Here is a 19,422-nt window from a genome sequence, read left to right on the forward strand (position 1 = left end):
TCTTGGCTTTCCCTGGTCTTTTGCAGCTGATCTGCTCTCTAGTCTGCTTTTGGGGGGCTTGGACTGGTGCCTTCCTTGGCTGTAAGGGGAGCTGCCTGCCTGCTCTGCTTCTTTCCCTGCTTGTAGCTTCTTGCCCGGCCCTCCTTCTCAGGCTCTTCCTCCTTTGACAGGAGTACGGCCTGTCCAAAACACCTGTCCCACCTGGTCTCCTCGTCCAACAGGCAGCCTCGCCCCCTGCCCTGGGGCCGCTTTGGCTTTCGCTGTCTGTTCCTGTCTCTTGGTGGCCACCCTGTCTGCGCTACGGAGACTAGGCTGTCACAACCCCATGCTGGAGGAGGGCTTTCCGTCGCTTGAGGCCCACCCACCGCCTCCCCGAATGCCCTTTAGCTACGCTGCGGGTTAGGGCGGCGTGGCCGTGTCGCCCAGGAGCGGGTTTTCCCTTTTGCACACCTCTGACGGACGGAGCTGTTTTGACTTAACTGTTCAGCACGCACCGACCCTCGGGCCTGGGCTGCACGGGAACGAATCGGCGCGCTACATCAGTCCGCGCCTTGGTCGGAAGAATTCTTCCGTCGACCTAGCTCCCGCCTTTCGGGCAGGTGGATGGCCGGCACCAACGAGGAAAACCCTCTCCAGGACCCTTCTCCGGGAACAGTGCCCTTCCGTTTGGGGAGATTATGCTGCTTTCAAAAAGAGAAATTGTTTAACTGCCTTTCTCTGAGGCAAGGTTGACTTTGTATTGCTTCCCTCGTGGCTCCTTATAGCAGTTGTGTTCTGAAATCTTTAGGGTTTGACTTCATTTGACTTCAAAGGAAATGAATTAAAGGAGTCAGGCAATAGCAAGGAAATGGAAAGGTTTGTCGAACGGGTTCTGTCTGATTGACCGTCTTCCCAGCTACCCGTCCAAGTTAAAGACCTAGCCCAGTATCCTGTCTGCTGACAGCAGCCAATGCCAAGTGCTCCCTACTATACTTTTTTCATACTATAGAAAAGCTTCAGCCAATGACACCAGCTCAGGGAGCACTCCTCTGTTTTTCTCACAGCAGGCAACACCCTTGCCAAAACAAAGCCTTAAAAAGTTGGGTACAAACTCATCAACATTCCTCTCCACTGAAATCTTTAGTAAAAGGCGAAAGATTTATACGAACTGAAGAGAAAGCAGAGTATGTAGAACTCGTGGCAGAGGCGCTGCCGGGGCAACCGCCTACGCTCCAAAAAGTCAGGGTGACTACTCTCCCAGCCCGCTACACCGCTAGCTTTCAGAGGAAATGGAATTGAACCGATTGGCAGCCCGAGTTGGATCATCGAAACCGGGGACACAGGGAGCAAAACCAGCCCCTCGACCAGGGACTCGCTTCGCTGCACGCAATGCACTGTGGCTATGCAAATAAGATGCCCCGGCCGTCTCCGGCGCTCAAAGGAGTCTTTTCTCCGGGCTGCCTCTGCTCCTTCCCCGGCTGGGCGGAGATTGGGATGGGGCAGCTGCTCCTGAGACAGTCTCGCTGATGCCCAGGCGCATGGAGGACGGAGCCCGGACGAGAAGCCAGAGGGCACTTGGCCCACAGCTAAAACCCGGAGCAAACGCACACACTTTGCAAAGTAACAGGAGCCGGGATCTCGCACATGAGATTCTATCTGCCGGCCGGGGTGCGACCCCGCGTTGTACCTGTTGCTTGGTCTGCCTCTGCTGCAAAGTAGCTCGCCTCGCTCAGATCCTTGGGGTTCGCTGAGCTGCAGCTCACCTTGATACACGGGAACAGCTTCAAATCATGGAATATCAGGGTTGGAAGGGACCTCAGGAGGTCATCTAGTCCAACCCAATCCCCAACTAAATCATCCCAGCCAGGGCTTTGTCAAGGCTGACCTTAAAAACCTCTCAGGAAGGAGATTCCACCACCTCCCTAGGGAACCCATTCCAGTGCTTCACCACCCTCCTAGTGAAAAAGGGTTTTCCTAAGATCCAACCTAAACCTTCCCCACCGCAACTTGGGACCATTGCTCCTCGTTCTGTCATCTGGTGCCACTGAGAACAGTCTAGATCCATCCTCTTTGGAACCCCCTTTCAGGTAGTTGAAAGCAGCGATCAACTCCCCCCTCATTCTTCTCTTCTGCAGACTAAACAATCCCAGTTCCCTCAGCCTCTCCTCATAAATCGTGTCTTCCAGCCCCCTAATCACTTTTGTTGCCCTATGCTGGACTCTTTTCAGTTTTTCCACATCCTTCTTGCAGTGTGGGGCCCAAAACCGGACACGGTACTCCAGATGAGGCCTCACCAACGTCGAAGAGAAAGGAACGACCACATCCCTCGATCTGCTGGCAATGCCCCTACGTATACAGTCCAAAATGCCGTTAGCCTTCTTGGCAACAAGGGCACGCTGTCGACTCCTATCCAGCTTCTCGTCCACTGTAACCCCTAGGTCCTTTTCTGCAGAACTGCTGCCTAGCCATTCGGTCCCTAGTCTGGAGCAGTGCACGGGATTCTTCCATCCTAAGTGCAGGACTGGGCACTTGTCCTTGTTGAACCTCATCAAGTTTCTTTCGGCCCAATCCTCCAATTTGTCTAGGTCCCTCTGTAGCCTATCCGTACCCTCCAGCGTATCGACCGCTCCTCCCAGTTTAGCGTCATCTGCAAACTTGCTGAGAGTGCAGTCCACGCCATCCTCCAGATCCTTAACGAAGATATTGTACACAACCGGCCCCAGGACCGAGCCTTGGGGCACGCCGCTTGAGACCGGCTGCCAATTAGACGTGGAGCCATTGATCACTACCCGTTGAGCCCGAGGACCTAGCCAGCTTATAGTCCACCTTATAGTCCATTCATCCAGCCCAAACTTCTTGAACTTGCCGACAAGAATACTGTGGGAGACCGTATCAAAAACTTTGCTAAAGTCAAGGAAGAACACATCCATTGCTTTTCCCTCATCCACAGACCCAGTTCTCTCCTCACAGAAGGCAATTAGGTTAGTCAGGCGTGACTTGCCCTTGCTGAATCCATGCTGACCGCTCCTGATCACTTGCCTCTCCTCTAAGTGCTTCAGAATTGATTCCTTGAGGACCTGCTCCATGATTTTTCCAGGGACTGAGGTGAGGCTGACTGGCCTGTAGTTCCCCGGATCCTCCTTCTTCCTTCCCTCTTTTAAAAATGGGCACTATATTAGCCTTTTCCCAGTCATTTGGGACCTCCCCCAATGGCCATGAATTTTCAAAGATAATGACCAGTGGCTCTGCAATCACACCCGCCAACTCCTTTAGCACCCTCGGATGCAGCGCATCCAGCCCCATGGATTTGTGCTCATCCAGCTTTTCTAAATAGTCCCGAAGCACTTCTTTCTCCACAGAGGGCTGGTCACCTCCTCTCCATGCTGTGCTGCCCAGAGCAGCAGTCTGGGAGCTGATTTTGTTCGTGAAGACAAAATCACGAAGGGGGAGGGTGGGGAAGCATTGAGTACATTAGCTTTCTCCACATCCTCTGTCACTAGGTCGCCTCCCTCATTCTGTAAGGGGCCCACACTTTCCTTGACTTTCTTCTTGTTGCTAACATCCCTGAAGAAACCCTTCTTGTTGTTACTCTTAACATCTCTTGCTAGCTGCAACTCCAAGCGTGAGTTGCCCTTCCTGATTTCACTCCTGCGTGCCTGAGCAATATTTTTATACTCCTCCCTGGTCATTTGTCCAATCTTCCACTTCTTCAAACGGCGCTGCCTGCCAGTGCACTCAGCCTCACTTGGCAGGTAACAAAAGGGATCGAGTGGCCGTCCAGTTTCTGGAGAGTGGCTGACAACACCCGACCTTCTGCCCTGAGGAGAAACTGACGTGAGACAAGGCAGGGGAGGTCATTCTTGTATTGGACCAACTTCCGGTGGGGAGAGAGCGAGAGAGAGCGAGAGAGAAGCGAAATGCAAGCTGAACTCTTTCCCCAGCAGCAGGTGGGCCACATCGTCTCTCCGATGGCCTGGCTTCCCGGGACGGGACCCGCTACAACTTAGATAATTTTTTACCTCAAGGTTCCCAAGACACAGAGAAGGTTTTCATCTCGAGCAAAAGACCAAAAACAGCTAGACACTTGATCACGGCCTTGGATAGGCCAAGATTTAAAAGTTTATTAGAAAATATTTGAAAATGAACGATACAGAGAGTTGAAACGTCAGATATTGGTCATCGGGGGTGACATACAGAGTATAGGGCGATTTTAGTTTTAAATGTTTATTAGAAAATGTTTAAGAATAGATACAATTTAGATAATGCTTTCCCAGCCAGAAGGCCTACAGAGAGTTTGTAACATCAGTTACTGGTCATCAGGGGTGACATACAGAGTATAGGGGGATGCTAGTACTTTGGTATTGGACAGCACATAACTTATACAGTGTGCAATGTCCCCAATGTGGGGTATACTGTGGGTGAGTTCAAGATACAGTCAGCAAGCAGTGAGGGTACATCACGCATACAACAGTTAAAGACAGTCATAGGTATAAATAAGCAAGCCAGGTAATGGGGATAGAATGACCCTCACATGGCAAAGTTAAGGTCTGTGGCACTGGATCTGAGCACTACACCCCATCTGAGCTCAAAGAGCTGAGCACGCAAGAGCGGCGGCCCGGGCGGGCAGGGGGAGGGGCCCGAGCGGAGGGGCGGAGCCGCGTGAGCAGGTATGCAGATCTGTGTGCGAGCAGAGCATCGTGGGAGCGGACGCAGGCTGCCAGGCAGGCCCCGACTTTGGCACCGGGAGCTCGGCGTGGGGAAGGGACGGTCTCCGGGGGCCGCGTCGGGGCAGCTGTCGGCAGTGGGGCCGGTGTGGGCGAGGCCGGCGGTGGGGGCGCGGCGGTCCGCCCCGTGCGTTATAAGTGCGGGGCGAGCGAGGGCGGGCGGCGGCCGGGCAGCAGGAACTCATACTTATCTGGCAGGGGAGATACCATGATCACGAAGGTGGTTTTTCCAGGGTGAGGCTCATCCATTGCACTGCAGGTGTGCTGACGCCTGCGATTTCCCTAAATGCGGGAAACTCAACTGCATAATTTGTGGTAGTGGGGGACTGCGTTCGTGCTCTCCCCTGATGATTGGTTTGAATGACAGACAATTGACAGAGGGCTGTTTAGGCTTAGTGCACTGCAAAGCAGGTTTTCAGGAAAGCAGTTGTTAGTCTGGGTCTTTGGGAGTGCTCTTTTCCACAGGCCCTGTACTTCTAGGTATCTTTGTCACACGTTCCTCCTTGTAAGCAAAGCTCAGCTCCGAAACTTTACTTGGGTCTCTCTGTGTTCTTGGCTTTCCCTGGTCTTTTGCAGCTGATCTGCTCTCTAGTCTGCTTCTGGGGGGTTTGGACCAGTGCCTTCTTTGGCTTTAAGGAGAGCTGCCTGCCTGCTCTGCTTCTTTCCCTGCTTGTAGCTTCTTCCCGCCCCTTCTTCTCGGGCTCTTCCTCCTTTGACGGGAGGACGGCCTGTCCAAAACGCCTGTCCCACCTGGTCCCCTCGTCCAACAGGCAGCCTCACCCCCTACCCTGGGGCCGCTTTGGCTTTCGCTGTCTGTTCCTGTCTCTTGGTGGCCACCCTGTCTGTGCTACGGAGACTAGGCTGTCACAACCCCGTGCTGGAGGAGGGTTTTCCGTCGCTTGAGGCCCACCCACCGCCTCCCCGAATGCCCTTATCTATGCTGCGGGTTAGGGTGGCGTGGTCGCGTCGCCCAGGAGCGGGTTTTCCCTTTTGCACACCTCTGACGGACGGAGCTGTTTTGACTTAACTGTTCAGCACGCACCGACCCTTGGGCCTGGGCTGCACGGGAACGTCATCGGCGGCTACATCAGTCCGCGCCTTGGTCGGAAGAATTCTTCCGTCGACCTAGCTCCCGCCTTCGGGAGGTGGATGGCCGGCACCAACGAGGAAACCTCTCCAGGACCCTTCTCCGGGAACAGTGCACTTCCGTTTGGGAGATTATGCTGCTTTAAAAGAGAAATTGTTTAACTGCCTTTCTCTGAGGCAAGGTTGACTTTGTATTGCTTCCCTCGTGGCTCCTTGTAGCAGTTGTGTTCTGAAATCTTTAGGGTTTGACTTCATTTATGATGAAATCTTGCTGTAACTTTATTCTAATTTTCAATGAGTAACTAGACCTGAGCTGTTTGGTGTGTTAGTGGAGGATTGTTTAAAAACCTGGGATTCCACTTTCTGCTGCCTTTCCATTACATTTCCTCTGAAAGCCACCGAAAGCCTCCACTTCCCACATAACTCTCTCAAACCTGCAGTCATCAGGCATACAGAAGATGCTTACAGTTTCACTCCATACAAGTCCAGTTCCTTGCTGTTTCCTGTCTAACCACTGCACACATATGGTATCCCCTCCCTACCCGGAGCTGCTTCCTGGCTTTGCGCTCAGGACAGGAAAACGAGAATGGAGAGGTAAGCTGTGCAGGGAACTCTTCCTCAGCTCGCACTCCACCCCCCAAGGGCCTTTCGAGGTCTTCTACGGACTTCAGGTTTCATTTGATTTCCAAGGTTTATGGGCTCATTAATTAGCCATCTCTCCTAATGCAGGGATCCTACGGGTCAGACCAAAGATCGATGGCCCAAAAGAGCTAAGAAACAGAAATAAAGGTGAGCGCTAGGCGTTACATTCAGATGAGCATCCAGAATCTGACTGTGCCCTGGCATGTTCAACGCTGCCGAAAAGAAGGAGCTCGTCAGGTCCCTCTGCTAGCACCCAAATCTGGGGGCTAGTCGGTCTGCTGGGAAATAAGGAAAAGGAAATGAATTAAAGGAGTCAGGCAATAACAAGGAAATGAAGAGGTTTGTCGAACGGGTTCTGTCTGATTTACTGTCTTCCCAGCTACCTGTCCAAGTTAAAGACCTAGCCCAGTATCCTGTCTGCTGACAGCGGCCAATGCCAGGTGCCCCAGAGGGAATGAACAGAACAGGGAATCATCAAGTGCTCCATCCCCTGTCGCCCATGCCCCGCTTATGGCAAACAGGGATACCTAGCTAGGGATACCGCTGGCAAAGCGCCATAGATGGACCTATCCTCCGAATTTATCTAGTGCTTTTTTGAACCCTGTTATAGTCTTGGCCTTCACGACATCCTCTGGCAAAGAGTTCCACAGGTTGACTGTGTGGTGCGTGAAGAAAGACTTCCTTTGTTTGTTTTAAAGCTGCTGCCTATTAATTTCATTTGGTGACCCCTAGTTCGTGTGTTATGAGAAGGAGTAAATAACTCTTCCTTATTTACTTGCTCCACGCCGGTCATAGTTTTATAGACCTCCCTCGTATCCCCCTTTAGTCGTCTCTTTTCCAAGATGAAAAGTCCCAATCTTATGAATCTCTTCTTAGATGGAAGCTGGTCCATATCCTCATCATCTTTGTTGTCCGTTTCTGAATCTTTCCCATTCCCATATATCTTTTTTGAGATTGGGGCGACCGCATCAGCATGCAGTATTCAAGATGTGGGCGTACCATGGATTGATATTGAGGCGATATGATAGTTTCTGTCTTATTACCTGTCCCTTTCTTAATGATTCCCAACGCTCCGCTGCACATTGAGTGGATGTTTTCAGAGAACTATCCACAATGACTCCCAGATCTCTTTCTCGCGTGGTAACAGCTAATTTAGACCCCATCGTTTTATAGGGATAGTTGGGATTATGTTTGCCAATGTGCATTACTTTGCACTTATGAGCACCGACGTTCATCTGCCATTCGGTTGTCCCGTCACCCAGTTTTGTGAGACCTCTTTGTGGCTCTTGGCAGTCTGCCTGGGACTTAACTCTCTTGAGCAATTTTGTATCATCTGCAAATTTTGCCACCTCACTGTTTAGCCCTTTCCCCAGATCATTTATGAATAAGTTGAACAGTACTGCTCCCAGTACAGACACCCGGGGATAAGAGAGGGAAGATCCTCTTCTGACACTGGCAGACCAGGTGCCAGCTCATGCCAAGGCCCCTAGGCCTTACTGAAAAGTGACAAACACATGGCTGGAAACTAGTCTTGCTCACTTGTTTGTTAGTGTTGTTAAAACAGGCATTAGCTTTATAAAAATGTGTTTAGAGTTTATGACAAGCTTGTGAGTTGCTTCATGCATTATTCTCACCTATAATAGCCGTAGCCCATGTTGTAAGGTGATATATAGGCGTTGGCACTAAAGCTGTAAACCCCCTTGCCGCCGCCACACCACCAGTCAGGAGAGAAGCATTACCAAGTGTGAAATGGTAGTTTATCAGAAGAGGCGTCATCTCCTTTCCAACAAGAGAAGGCCCTGACTGAGACATCAGGCAAGCCACTGTGGATCATCCGTGGACAAAAGACTTGGCTGATTGCTCCTCCTCACACACCTACAAGGAGGCAGAGCCCTGCACAAACACTTGCCCCCATCAGCTTGAGCTCTGGGGGAATGGAATAAAAATCCCTGTCAGGAAGAAACTGTTGTTCCCCCCTCCCCACGATGCTGCTTGGACTTCAGGGAGACGGCACACCTTCTAAGCAGCAGCAAGGGATCCTGGCTGTTTGGCTAGGGTTAGCCCTAAAGGACATACAGAGCTTGCGTGTTACAGCAGCTTCTACTACCCCTGGGTAGCAAGATAGAGTCAGGGTGCCCAAGGGGTCTGTCTGTGACTCCATGTTAAGGCTGTTCTAGTGCCTGAGGAGTTCACACTTGATACTTGGTGGGTGAAATTAAAGTGAGGAGCCCCGCTGCCTGCCAGCCCCAGGCGCCGGGGGCTGCTGCTTTCTGGGGCTCTGGCCACACTAGAAAGGTAAGTTTCTAGCTTTCCTGGTTCAGAAAACCAGAAGGGAAAGAAAGAGAACCCACATTACATTTTTTTAAAAAAGAATCCTCCTGATTTGTAAGCCACTGTCATGATTTGGGGGATTTTCCAATAGCGAGGATGGCAACAATGAGAAGCTAAGGGTTATTATGAAGCATTTAGATTACAGTAGGCTTGGGGGGGGGGGAATCAGGATTGGGGCCCCTGTGTGCTGGGTGCAGCACGACACCTAGTGCCTTGTCTTGATCTTACGAACCAAGATACATAGAACGTAGGCCGGGTGGGGAGAAGTCTGTGTAACTCATGCAGTTGTGGATATACACGTGACTTCAAATATTACCAACCGCCCCACCCCACCCCCGAAAAATACAAAAAAAAACAAACAAAAAAATCCCATCTCCCCAACAGACCCAGAATCTGGAAAGCATTTGTCCCTCATACTGTTGAAAAGACTCTCAGCAGAAAGAAGGAGTCCAGCTTCTTAAATAACTCTCTAGCAAGACAAAGAAGAACCTCTCACATCTATAGACTCACAAAACACTTCCAAGAAACTGTAAAGAAAGAAAAACACCCAGATTTTTCTGCTACTTCAAAAAACATTTGCTTTAAAGAAAGTATCACAGTTCAACTCTTTTCTGCTTTTCTAACCAGAAGGTTCTCCTCTAAAGGAGATACACCGATCCTGGAAGCACTGCAATACCAGATCAATGCATAGGGCAGACAAAGCAAGCTTCTGTTCTAACCCCCCCTGCTTCAAAAATCAAGTTAATATACAGTCCTCACATCAAGGATGTATCAGAGATTAAACTGATAAGAACAGACACAACACTTTGATCTGAGCTCCAAGGAGCCAAAAACAATACTCACATTCTGCTATGCACGCACACCCCTGCGCCCACTCATTTCGACCTCACCAGGACGAGCTCCCAGAACCGCAACAACCACCACAACTCGGGAACTCTACCTGAGAATCACTTCCCCAAAATGACTCCAGTGGAAGACTTCAAGCAAGAACCCTTAACACACAATTCTGTTCAAAGACAGACAAGTCTTGCAGATGCCTTCCTCTCCCTGGTTTCCCCTCTATACTCCTAATTTCCATAAAGCCACCCACTGACCTGGACTACCAATCTCTCACTGTTAACTCTTACAGCAAAACAGGGTAAAGAAAGCCTATGCAGGCGCTATTCCACAGCCCGAGGCTCTTTTCTGCTCCTTCCCACAGAACTAGCTCAAACAGACAGTCAATTGCATCAAAGCAATTCCTTGCCATTTGGGGCATTGGTGCCCCTTAGTCCCTCTGAGGTGATCGGCTGGTTCCTTCTGGCCTGAAACGCTAGGAATCTGACTCAAAGGGCCACAGCCTTCCTCTTCTTCTGCGCCTATGAACTAGCACTCATCTGGGCAAAACGTTGACCGTTTCCTAAGTTAAAACACTGGTGTTTTCCCACAGGAAAGGGATGGACAATTTCTCTTCTGTGGGAAGACGAGGGAAACCATGCAATCACCTTCTGGAAGGTATATTAAGGAGGGGCGGAAGAGCCTCACGGACTAGACTAAGAAAGCAGCTCTTGAACTGACCTTCCAACAATGACAAACTCAAATCTGCAAGAGCAGCCTTTCAACTCAGGGGCCCAATAAGAAGCCGTTACCAATAACTAACCGAAGAGTTACAAATGACTCCAAACCATACACTTTTAGGAAAAACCAAACGTTAACACAAACAACAACGCATTTCTTTGCTGCTCTTCAACCGTGATACTCTCCTCCACCGTTCCTCCCAAAAACATACAAAACCAAAGAGCCAGTAGAATGCACATCACAAAACAGTCCCCTGCTAGCTAGGAAACAATCTCACTAACATGAGAATCTTAAAGTAAATAAACCATTTTCAGAGCTCTGAGCTTTTTTCATATACTATAGATAAGCTTCAGCCAGTGACACCAGTTCAGGTAGCCCCCTTCTGTTTTTCTCACAGCAGGCAACAGCCTTGCCAAAGCAAAGCCTTAAAAAATTGGGTACAAACTCATAAACATTCCTCTCCACGGAAAAATGCAAAGGGAAATAGGCTGGCCAGGGGCATGAGGACAATGGCCAAGACAAACGGGGAGGGACTTGGTCCAGGGGTGGAGGAAGACAGAAAAGGGACAGGCATGGGATTGGCTTCCTGTCTTTTTTCCTTTGCTCAGCATTTTACCTGTGACTGTAATGGGGAGACTTGAGAAATACCTGTGATGCTGGCGAGGTAGGTAGCTGCCCCGAGAGCACAGAGCTGAGCATTTTCCACTGGGTTGCTGCCTGCACCCCCAGCGCCTGGCCATGATCGTATAGTGGTTAGTATTCTGCGCTCTGGCCGCAGCAGCCTAGGTTCGAATCCGGGTCACGGCATTGCTTTTTGGTGGGGAGGGGCTATCCTGCAGCACGCCTCGTGGCTCAGTCTGATGGCGTCCGTTTGCAAAGAGAGCCATCAGCCGGTCCTTAGTTTCTGCTTGGTAAAGGCAAGTCAGTGGGGTCCATTGGTCAGAAAAAGAGTCCCAGGACTTCTTGCTGGGCGTCAGGGTCCAAAAGCAACGCATTACCTCCTGGAAAGGGCTGTGTTTCGAATGTCCATCCAGTGCGCGTTGAAGGGAAGGATCTGCGTGCCTGGGAAGCTGCGTCCCTCCAGAGGCGCTTGAGAAGCCAAAGGGGCCATGGGTGAGTTTGCGATGAGGTGAGTGTGAAGTGTGGAAGGGGGAGGGTGGCAAGAGGAGGTTTTGAGAGGAAAAAAGGTGCTGCTGAGCTGGTAGGTGAGGGTAAGGTCCCAGGCGGGTGTTGTGTGAGGAGCTGTGTAGGCCCGAAAAGGCGTTGTGCTGGGCAAGGGCAGGTGAGGAGGGCCAGGGCTTTTCCCAGGGCTGTTACTGCAGCCAAAGCCTTTGGGAAGCAGAAGAGGGCCATCTCGCTAGAGGGTTAAATTCACAACTCTTTCAACTCCCAGAGCCCTTCTACAGCACAGATGATTTGTATACACCTTCACCGTGAGCCAAATTGGCAGGTTTCCGGGAGCCCTGTGAGTCCGATGTTGTTTTAGTCTCCCTGCTGATTTATTAGGAGAATAAAAGATGGACACCAGAACTGAGGCAGACTACGGACACCGCATTCTGAGAAAACAATGGTGAACCTCCAACTCCAGCAGTGTGGGCCACATAGACAAGTAACCAGCACCCACAATCTTTACAAGCTTTTTTCCAAAATAACTCATCTTTTGGAAAAATAGGTTGAGCCTTTTTGACAATCTGGCTAAAGATTTTAGTGCCTAACTGGGAGCCTAGTTCTTCTGCAAATCTGGCCCTAGCGGTGGGTGTGAGACCTTCTGAAAATTCTGGCCAATGTGTCTGGAAGCTCCAAGAAGCATCGCAACTTTGAGCATTTACTAGAACAGGATGAACAAAACCTTCCTTCCTTGACCTACAATCACCTTGATTCCAGGTTGAGGTTTCAAGAGAATTGATTTGATTCTTAGATGCACTGAAACAAACACCCTCCTGTAGACATTGGAAGGGGAGGCTGAAATGGATCTGCCACTAAACCACGTTGCCTTTCATCAGTAGCCACCTGAGCAAGAGGGTAACCACTGGCCTAGAGGTGAAAGGCCCATAGCCCATGCTCAGAAGCCTTCAGCGGCTAGATCTTAGGAATGGAAAAGCTTAATGATCTTTCTCCGGGTGTTACTTCCAAAGACTTGTATATAGCGCTGGGTGAAAGGTTTTGGATGAATATTATATTTAGTGAAATATTTTGGTGGACCCAAAATGATTGTTTGGTTTGGTTTGGTTTCACCAAGAAAAGTGAAAAGAAAAGAAAAGATCTTGGGTCAAAGTGCAATGTTGTTCTAATTTAGGTTAGGCTCGGTAAGAAGGAAAACTAAATTGTTTGCACAAGTAAGTGTATTTGTGTAAAGGGTGCAGAGGCTGGGCTTTAAGGGGCAGATAGCCATATTGTAGTAGTTGGAAGCTTTGCTTTCCCATGGCCTCTAAAGAGTTTCTGAGCATTCTGAATGAGGCCAGGAAGTTGCATTCTTCTGGTTGAACTCCAAGAGAGGAATGCAAGGTAGACTGTTGTCAAAGAGGATAACTCCCTGAACGGGAATCGAACCCGGGCCGTGGAGGTGAAAGCGCAAACTCCGAACCACTAGACCACCAGGAGATGACAGCTGGGGTTGGGCATAACTTTCTAGGCCTACTTTCTGTCCAACTGAGGCCATCTGTCGTCTTCAAAGGAGGTTAACACAAGCTCTGAGCTCTTCGTTTCCTTACGGTTCCCTTCCTATTTTTAGCACTGATATGAAAAAGGAACAGAAAACATATTAAGACAATTTCCAGTATTGTTATACATTGAGGCCATGTCTTTTTTTAAAAAAAAAACAGTTTTGTTGCTATCTTGTTTTACTCTCCATGGGCTTACAGAAATGTATGAGGGATGAATAAGATGTGGTGGAATCGTCAGCCTTAAGCAATCTCCATCCCAATGAAGAGGGCTGGTGGAGGATTTGAGAAAGAAGCAGTTATCTCAACTACTGAGCGCTGGCGAAGATATAGAAATAAGTAGAGAAGCTCTAGATGGCTGCTCAGGGGGAGGGGGGCAATCAGCTTCTGAAAGGTTATTTTTTCCCTCTCTTGCCTGGGCTAGAAGAGACTCAACTCTCTTAGGACCATGGAATTGTCAATGTGTCTTGTCTTCATGATGTACTAAAGGTCCGAGACTGCCTCAGCTGGTTGAGAGGACAAAGAGTGCATTCCGTTATGCTCTGAGACTAAGGGAGAGAGTGATGTCGAAGAGTGCAAGATGAAACGCCCAACGTGGGGCTTGAACCCACGACCCTGAGATTAAGAGTCTCATGCTCTACCGACTGAGCTAGTCGGGCTAGGCCTCAAGGGGTAGCAAAGGCACACCAGTGCAAAAGAAGAGCGAAGGAAGTTTCTTTGCGTGCTGAGATTCGTTTCCTGACATTTGCCTTCTTTCCTGGTTCCTTCGCTCTCCAGCTAGCAAACAGGGCCCGTTCCAAGGCTAGTTAGATGCTGGTGTCTAGACCAGAGAAGTGGGAAAATCATCTAGCAGCTGCTCAGAGAAACCTGGGTGGGAGGGTGGAATTTAGGATTCTCCCACCAGGAGGAGGTGCTGTTTCTCAGAAAAAGCTTCTCAGCGCCCAAAGAGGGGGCAGAGAAGACAGTTCCCCGCTGGCCGCCAGACACATCTTTTCGCAGGGAATCAGAACCCCCTGGGGTAAAACTCTTCCAAGGATGTGCGGCTCCAGGAATGTCAGAGAAGGGAAGGACTGTTTGCTTTAGGAGGTGGGTGCGGGAACCTGCAGGTCCTTAGGTCCCTCCAGCGTCCGATGAAAGCATTTGGGGGGAAGGGGCCGGGATAGACAAAGACAGGAAAGACGGGCTTGCGGCTCCTGTGCAAACACCATGTTGCCAGCGGTCCAAGAGAAGCGGGTGGGGGTTTGAGCATTTTGGCTGCTTCCTGAGGGCACGGAACTCACAACCTGGCAATGCTCAGAGCCCCGTTCCTCGGGAGTTTTCTTTGTGTTGGTCTTGTGATGCTGAGGGAGGAAGCTGAAGCATCATTTGAGTTTGTTTCAGTGCCTTCGGTTGGGCTAAGGTTGTGACCCTGAGCACAGGGGTTCCAGCTCTTAACCCCTGAGGGGAATGGACAATGGACCAACTTAATCTGTTGGACAGAAAGTAGCCAGAAAAATCTAATGATGCTTCCGGTTCCTCCGTCAGGATCACAAGAGAAACACAAAAAATCCCAAGAGGAACAATTCTTCTCTGCTTTTGTTACCTCCATCGCAACCCTCTCCACCTCTTCTTCTGCCTACCTAGCGGCTCTTTGATGGAGAAAGATCCTGGAGCGGATAGAATTTCTGAGATACAAACTGAGAGAGAGGCTTTGAGACCTCCTGATAGGATGTTGACACAATCTAACAGGGCTCTTGGTTGTAGCTGCCTCCTGTCTCTGCTCCCTATGTTGTCAATTCTGTGCCCTCATGAAGCAGCCAAACCAGAGTACGTAGAGCACCCAGTTTAGGGCTCAAGCCCAAACCCTGAGACTAAGAGTCTTCCCTTCCCTTTATCAGTGTCTACTGTACTGCTCCCTTCTTCCTCCACCTGTATATGTTTGACATCCATACCTGCCCAAGATCAAGCAATGCCAACTTTCTGGTGGGGAATAAACTGGAATTTACCCAACTAGGTGCCTTGAGCGCATGGATTCCGAAGGTATTTACGATTCCCTCTAACTTCTCTTGCCGCTACTCTAAGAAAGCTCCTAAACAAGGGCTCTTCCAATATGTTACAAGGGCAATTGAAACCAGGCCACCTCTTGAGGTGGAATCAAGAGGTTGTGTCAGGAGTGGGATTTGAACCCACGCCTCCTGCAGGAGACCAGAAGCCCCAGTTGTGGGAAAGACAGAGCCTTGCGTCTGGCGCCTTAGACCACTCGGCCATCCTGACGCTGGGACAAAAGCAGCTCTCTCAACCCTCCTTTTCTTCAATATTGTATGAGCCGCTCAAGGAGGCCAAGACAGCATCTCTCGTTCAACACCTACATCACATCTGGTTTTTAGACACCATCACCCTCATCTAAAGTTTCAGGTTTCCTACAACCCTGTGCCTTCTGAGGTGTTCTAATCTCCCCCCTCACTTATTAGATGGACACTAGGACAGAGGCAGAATAGAGACACTTAGCTTAATGAGAACCTCAAACTCCCGCACGGTGGGCCACAGAGTCAAGCAGCCAGCACTCACAATCGGTACCGGCCTTGTTTGGGTTTTTTTCCCAAACTAGCTCAGCACTCAGGGTGTTGAGCCCTTCTGGAAATCTTGCAAAAGAGTTTGGAGCCTGAATGGGTGTTGAGTTCTTAAGAAAACCTTGTTTTTGTTTTGTTTCCCCAGAAAATTGGGGACAAAAGATTAATCTAGGGTGAACCTGGATGTTTACTGCTGTTTTCGTTCAGCTCCACTAGGCTCTTTCGAAAGCTGGTCCGTTCCCCATTACAGAGGGTCCAAGCAGAGAGAGTGAAGGAACCCCTGTGCTCAGCATCACAACCTGAGCCCGAGGAAAAGCCCTGAAACACGCTCAAATGACGCTTTAGGTTCATCCATCAGAATCACAAGAGCAAGACAAAGACATCTCAAGAGGAAGAGTCCTCGGCTTTCATTTACCCCATCGCAACCCTCTTCACTTCTTCTTCTGCCTACCTAGAGGCTCGTCCAGGAAAATCACTCAACTGATTATAATTTGGGCAGAGAAACCCAGGGAGGGCTTGTGCTCCCCCTCCATGTGAGCGGATAGCACTCTGACTTCGTCTACGGGGTCTCTCAGCTTTGGCTTCCCCAGTTTGTCAACTCGGTGCAGGCAGGAAGCAGGCTCTCCTCGGCTTTGGCAAGCCACTTTCTGTCCAAATTGGGAAACCGGTCCAGTCTCCATTCCCCTGTGAGAACAAGAGCAGAGAGTTCACCAGCTGAACCCAATCCGAGGCATTGAAAAAAATGGAATTATGCTTCCCGTTCCTCCGTCAGGATCACCAGGGAAACACACCAAAATCCCAAGAGGAACAACTCGTCTCTGTTTTATTTACCCCCAGCGCAATCCTCTCCGCTTCTTCTGCCTCCTCGAGGCTCTTCCGGGACAAAACTCATTGAGCTGATAGGATTTGGGGATGGAAACGGAGAGAGGGGTTTGACACCTCCTGAGAGGATGTGGACGCGATAGAACAGCTCTCTCGGTTTTAGAAGCCTCCTAGCCTGGCTCTTTTGTTGTCAATTCTGTGCCATCAGGAAGCAGCGAAAGCAGGGTAGGTAGGGCACCCGGTGACGTTGCACTCCATACGTTTTATGAAAAGATGCTTATAAGTGTGAGTATGATGTAAGTGGAATATGCTTGATGCAAAAGGTCTCTTGTAAGGTATCATAACAAAGGTTCTAACCTACTGAATATATGCCTCCTATTTGTATGCATGTCTCATTCTTGTCTCTGAAGCTGGAAATATGAAGTCTAACTCTGAGGTCCTATTGTAATTGTGCAAAGCGTGGGCCACTAATGGCGGTTTAAAACCTTGACGGCTCCCATTGACAATTGGTTGTAAATGGTTTATTGACCTGCAAACCTTCCTGTGTACGTGTGGGCCAACCCAGGAAGAATGGAAACTAGGGGGTCTTACAGAGACCACGATAGTGGAATCCATCTTAAATCTGGTATTTTTCCGTTTAGAAGGAAGGGTGAGGACCCAGAGAGACAAAAGATTCCCGCCTTATGCCAAAGCTATAAAAGGGGGTGAAGCAGGACAAAGGGGCTGCCAGTCATGAGAAAACCCCTGCCAGTCATGAGAAAACCTAAGATGTCTGCTGGAAGTAACAAAGACCGAAGCAGGGGAAAGGATTGGGCCCAGACTAGGCAGGAGTCTAGTCTGTGAAAGAAGCTGATTGGAACACCTCTGAGGGTGAGCTATTCCTGGAATCAGTTTCTTAATGTATTAGGCTTAGGCTTGTGTTTTGTTTTAGTTTGCTTGGTGACTTCCTTTGTTCTGTCTGTTATTACTTGAAATCACTTCACTCCTACTTTTTAACCTTAATAAAATGACTTTTGTTTATTAATAAACCCAGAGGAAGTGATTAATCCCTGGGGGAGCAAACAGCTGTGCATCTCTCTCTATCAGTGATCTAGAGGGTGAAGAATTTAGGAATTTACCCTGTATAAGCTTTATAGAGAGTACAAGGGATTTATTTGGGGTTTTGGATCCCACTGGGAGCTGGGTGCTGGAGACAGGTGCTGAGCTGTTTTGAGTTAAAGTCTGCAGCTTTGGGGTGTGGCCCAGAGCCTGGGTCTGTGTTGCAGCAGGCAAGGGTGTCTGGCTCAACAAGGCAGGGTTCTGGAGTCCCAAGCTGGCAGGGAAAACGGGCTCGAAGTAATTTCAGTCCCAAGGGGATCTCTGTGACCGAACCCATCACAGTGGCGTAGTCGAGCAGGATATGTGCACAGCTGATTGCTTTGAGACACTGGTAGTGATTTTTAAGCGTGTTGCCCGGAGGACAGACAAAGTGCTTATTCGGGAAAGGGAAGATGACAACTTTGGTTGCCAAATTGGCTGGGAAAGCTCTGGATATATTCAGTAAGATGCCTATTGCTGATGCTTCAAACTATGGTCTATTTAAGGAATTGGTTTTGAAACAGTTTCAGATTAGGCCCGAAACCTAGAGGGTTAAATTCACAGCTCTTTCAACTCCCAGAGCCCTTCTACAGCACAGATGATTTGTATACACCTTCACCGTGAGCCAAATTGGCAGGTTTCCGGGAGCCCTGTGAGTCCGATGTTGTTTTAGTCTCCCTGCTGATTTATTAGGAGAATAAAAGATGGACACCAGAACTGAGGCAGACTACGGACACCGCATTCTGAGAAAACAATGGTGAACCTCCAACTCCAGCAGTGTGGGCCACATAGACAAGTAACCAGCACCCACAATCTTTACAAGCTTTTTCAAAAATAACTCATCTTTTGGAAAAATAGGTTGAGCCTTTTTGACAATCTGGCTAAAGATTTTAGTGCCTAACTGGGAGCCTAGTTCTTCTGCAAATCTGGCCCTAGCGGTGGGTGTGAGACCTTCTGAAAATTCTGGCCAATGTGTCTGGAAGCTCCAAGAAGCATCGCAACTTTGAGCATTTACTAGAACAGGATGAACAAAACCTTCCTTCCTTGACCTACAATCACCTTGATTCCAGGTTGAGGTTTCAAGAGAATTGATTTGATTCTTAGATGCACTGTGAAACAAACACCCTCCTGTAGACATTGGAAGGGGGAGGCTGAAATGGATCTGCCACTAAACCACGTTGCCTTTCATCAGTAGCCACCTGAGCAAGAGGGTAACCACTGGCCTAGAGGTGAAAGGCCCATAGCCCATGCTCAGAAGCCTTCAGCGGCTAGATCTTAGGAATGGAAAAGCTTAATGATCTTTCTCCGGGGTGTTACTTCCAAAGACTTGTATATAGCGCTGGGTGAAAGGTTTTTGGATGAATATTATATTTAGTGAAATATTTTGGTGGACCCAAAATGATTGTTTGGTTTGGTTTGGTTTCACCAAGAAAAGTGAAAAGAAAAGAAAAAGATCTTGGGTCAAAGTGCAATGTTGTTCTAATTTAGGTTAGGCTCGGTAAGAAGGAAAAACTAAATTGTTTGCACAAGTAAGTGTATTTGTGTAAAGGGGTGCAGAGGCTGGGCTTTAAGGGGCAGATAGCCATATTGTAGTAGTTGGAAGCTTTGCTTTCCCCATGGCCTCTAAAGAGTTTCTGAGCATTCTGAAGGAGGCCAGGAAGTTGCATTCTTCTGGTTGAACTCCAAGCGAGGAAGGCAAGGTAGACTTTTGTCAAAGAGGATAACTCCCTGACCGGGAGTCGAACCCGGGCCGTGGCGGTGAAAGCGCCAAATCCGAACCACTAGACCACCAGGGAGATGACAGTTGGGGGGGGTTGGGCATAACTTTCTAGGCCTACTTTCTGTCCCACTGAGGCCATTCGTTCGTCTTCAAAGGAGGTTAACACAAGCTCTGAGCTCTTCGTTTCCTTACGGTTCCCTTCCTATTTTTAGCACTGATATGAAAAAGAAACAGAAAACATATTAAGACAATTTCCAGTATTGTTATACATTGAG

The 19,422-nt window shown here is 49.2% G+C and overlaps 6 non-coding genes across 6 annotated transcripts; 1 reads left to right on the forward strand and 5 right to left on the reverse strand.

Annotated features, from left to right (window-relative positions):
• Positions 1-1,051: 1,051 nt before the first annotated feature.
• Positions 1,052-1,167, reverse strand: LOC120376066. Its single transcript, XR_005586989.1, has one exon. It is a non-coding gene; the product is annotated as a U5 spliceosomal RNA (small nuclear RNA).
• Positions 1,168-4,886: 3,719 nt separating this feature from the next.
• LOC120376272 lies at positions 4,887-5,050 on the forward strand. Its single transcript, XR_005587172.1, has one exon. It is a non-coding gene; the product is annotated as a U1 spliceosomal RNA (small nuclear RNA).
• Positions 5,051-9,404: 4,354 nt separating this feature from the next.
• Positions 9,405-9,599, reverse strand: LOC120376400. The gene has a single exon (XR_005587281.1). It is a non-coding gene; the product is annotated as a U2 spliceosomal RNA (small nuclear RNA).
• A 3,966-nt stretch (positions 9,600-13,565) lies between these two features.
• TRNAK-CUU lies at positions 13,566-13,638 on the reverse strand. The gene has a single exon. It is a non-coding gene; the product is annotated as a tRNA-Lys (tRNA).
• A 1,485-nt stretch (positions 13,639-15,123) lies between these two features.
• Positions 15,124-15,232, reverse strand: TRNAL-CAA. The gene is made up of 2 exons: positions 15,195-15,232; positions 15,124-15,169 (listed from the first exon to the last, which is right to left on the reverse strand). It is a non-coding gene; the product is annotated as a tRNA-Leu (tRNA).
• Positions 15,233-19,151: 3,919 nt separating this feature from the next.
• On the reverse strand, positions 19,152-19,223 carry TRNAE-UUC. Its single transcript has one exon. It is a non-coding gene; the product is annotated as a tRNA-Glu (tRNA).
• Positions 19,224-19,422: the final 199 nt, after the last annotated feature.

The sequence above is a fragment of the Mauremys reevesii genome, linkage group 12 (genome assembly GCF_016161935.1).
Source record: "Mauremys reevesii isolate NIE-2019 linkage group 12, ASM1616193v1, whole genome shotgun sequence".
NCBI lineage: Eukaryota > Metazoa > Chordata > Testudines > Geoemydidae > Mauremys > Mauremys reevesii.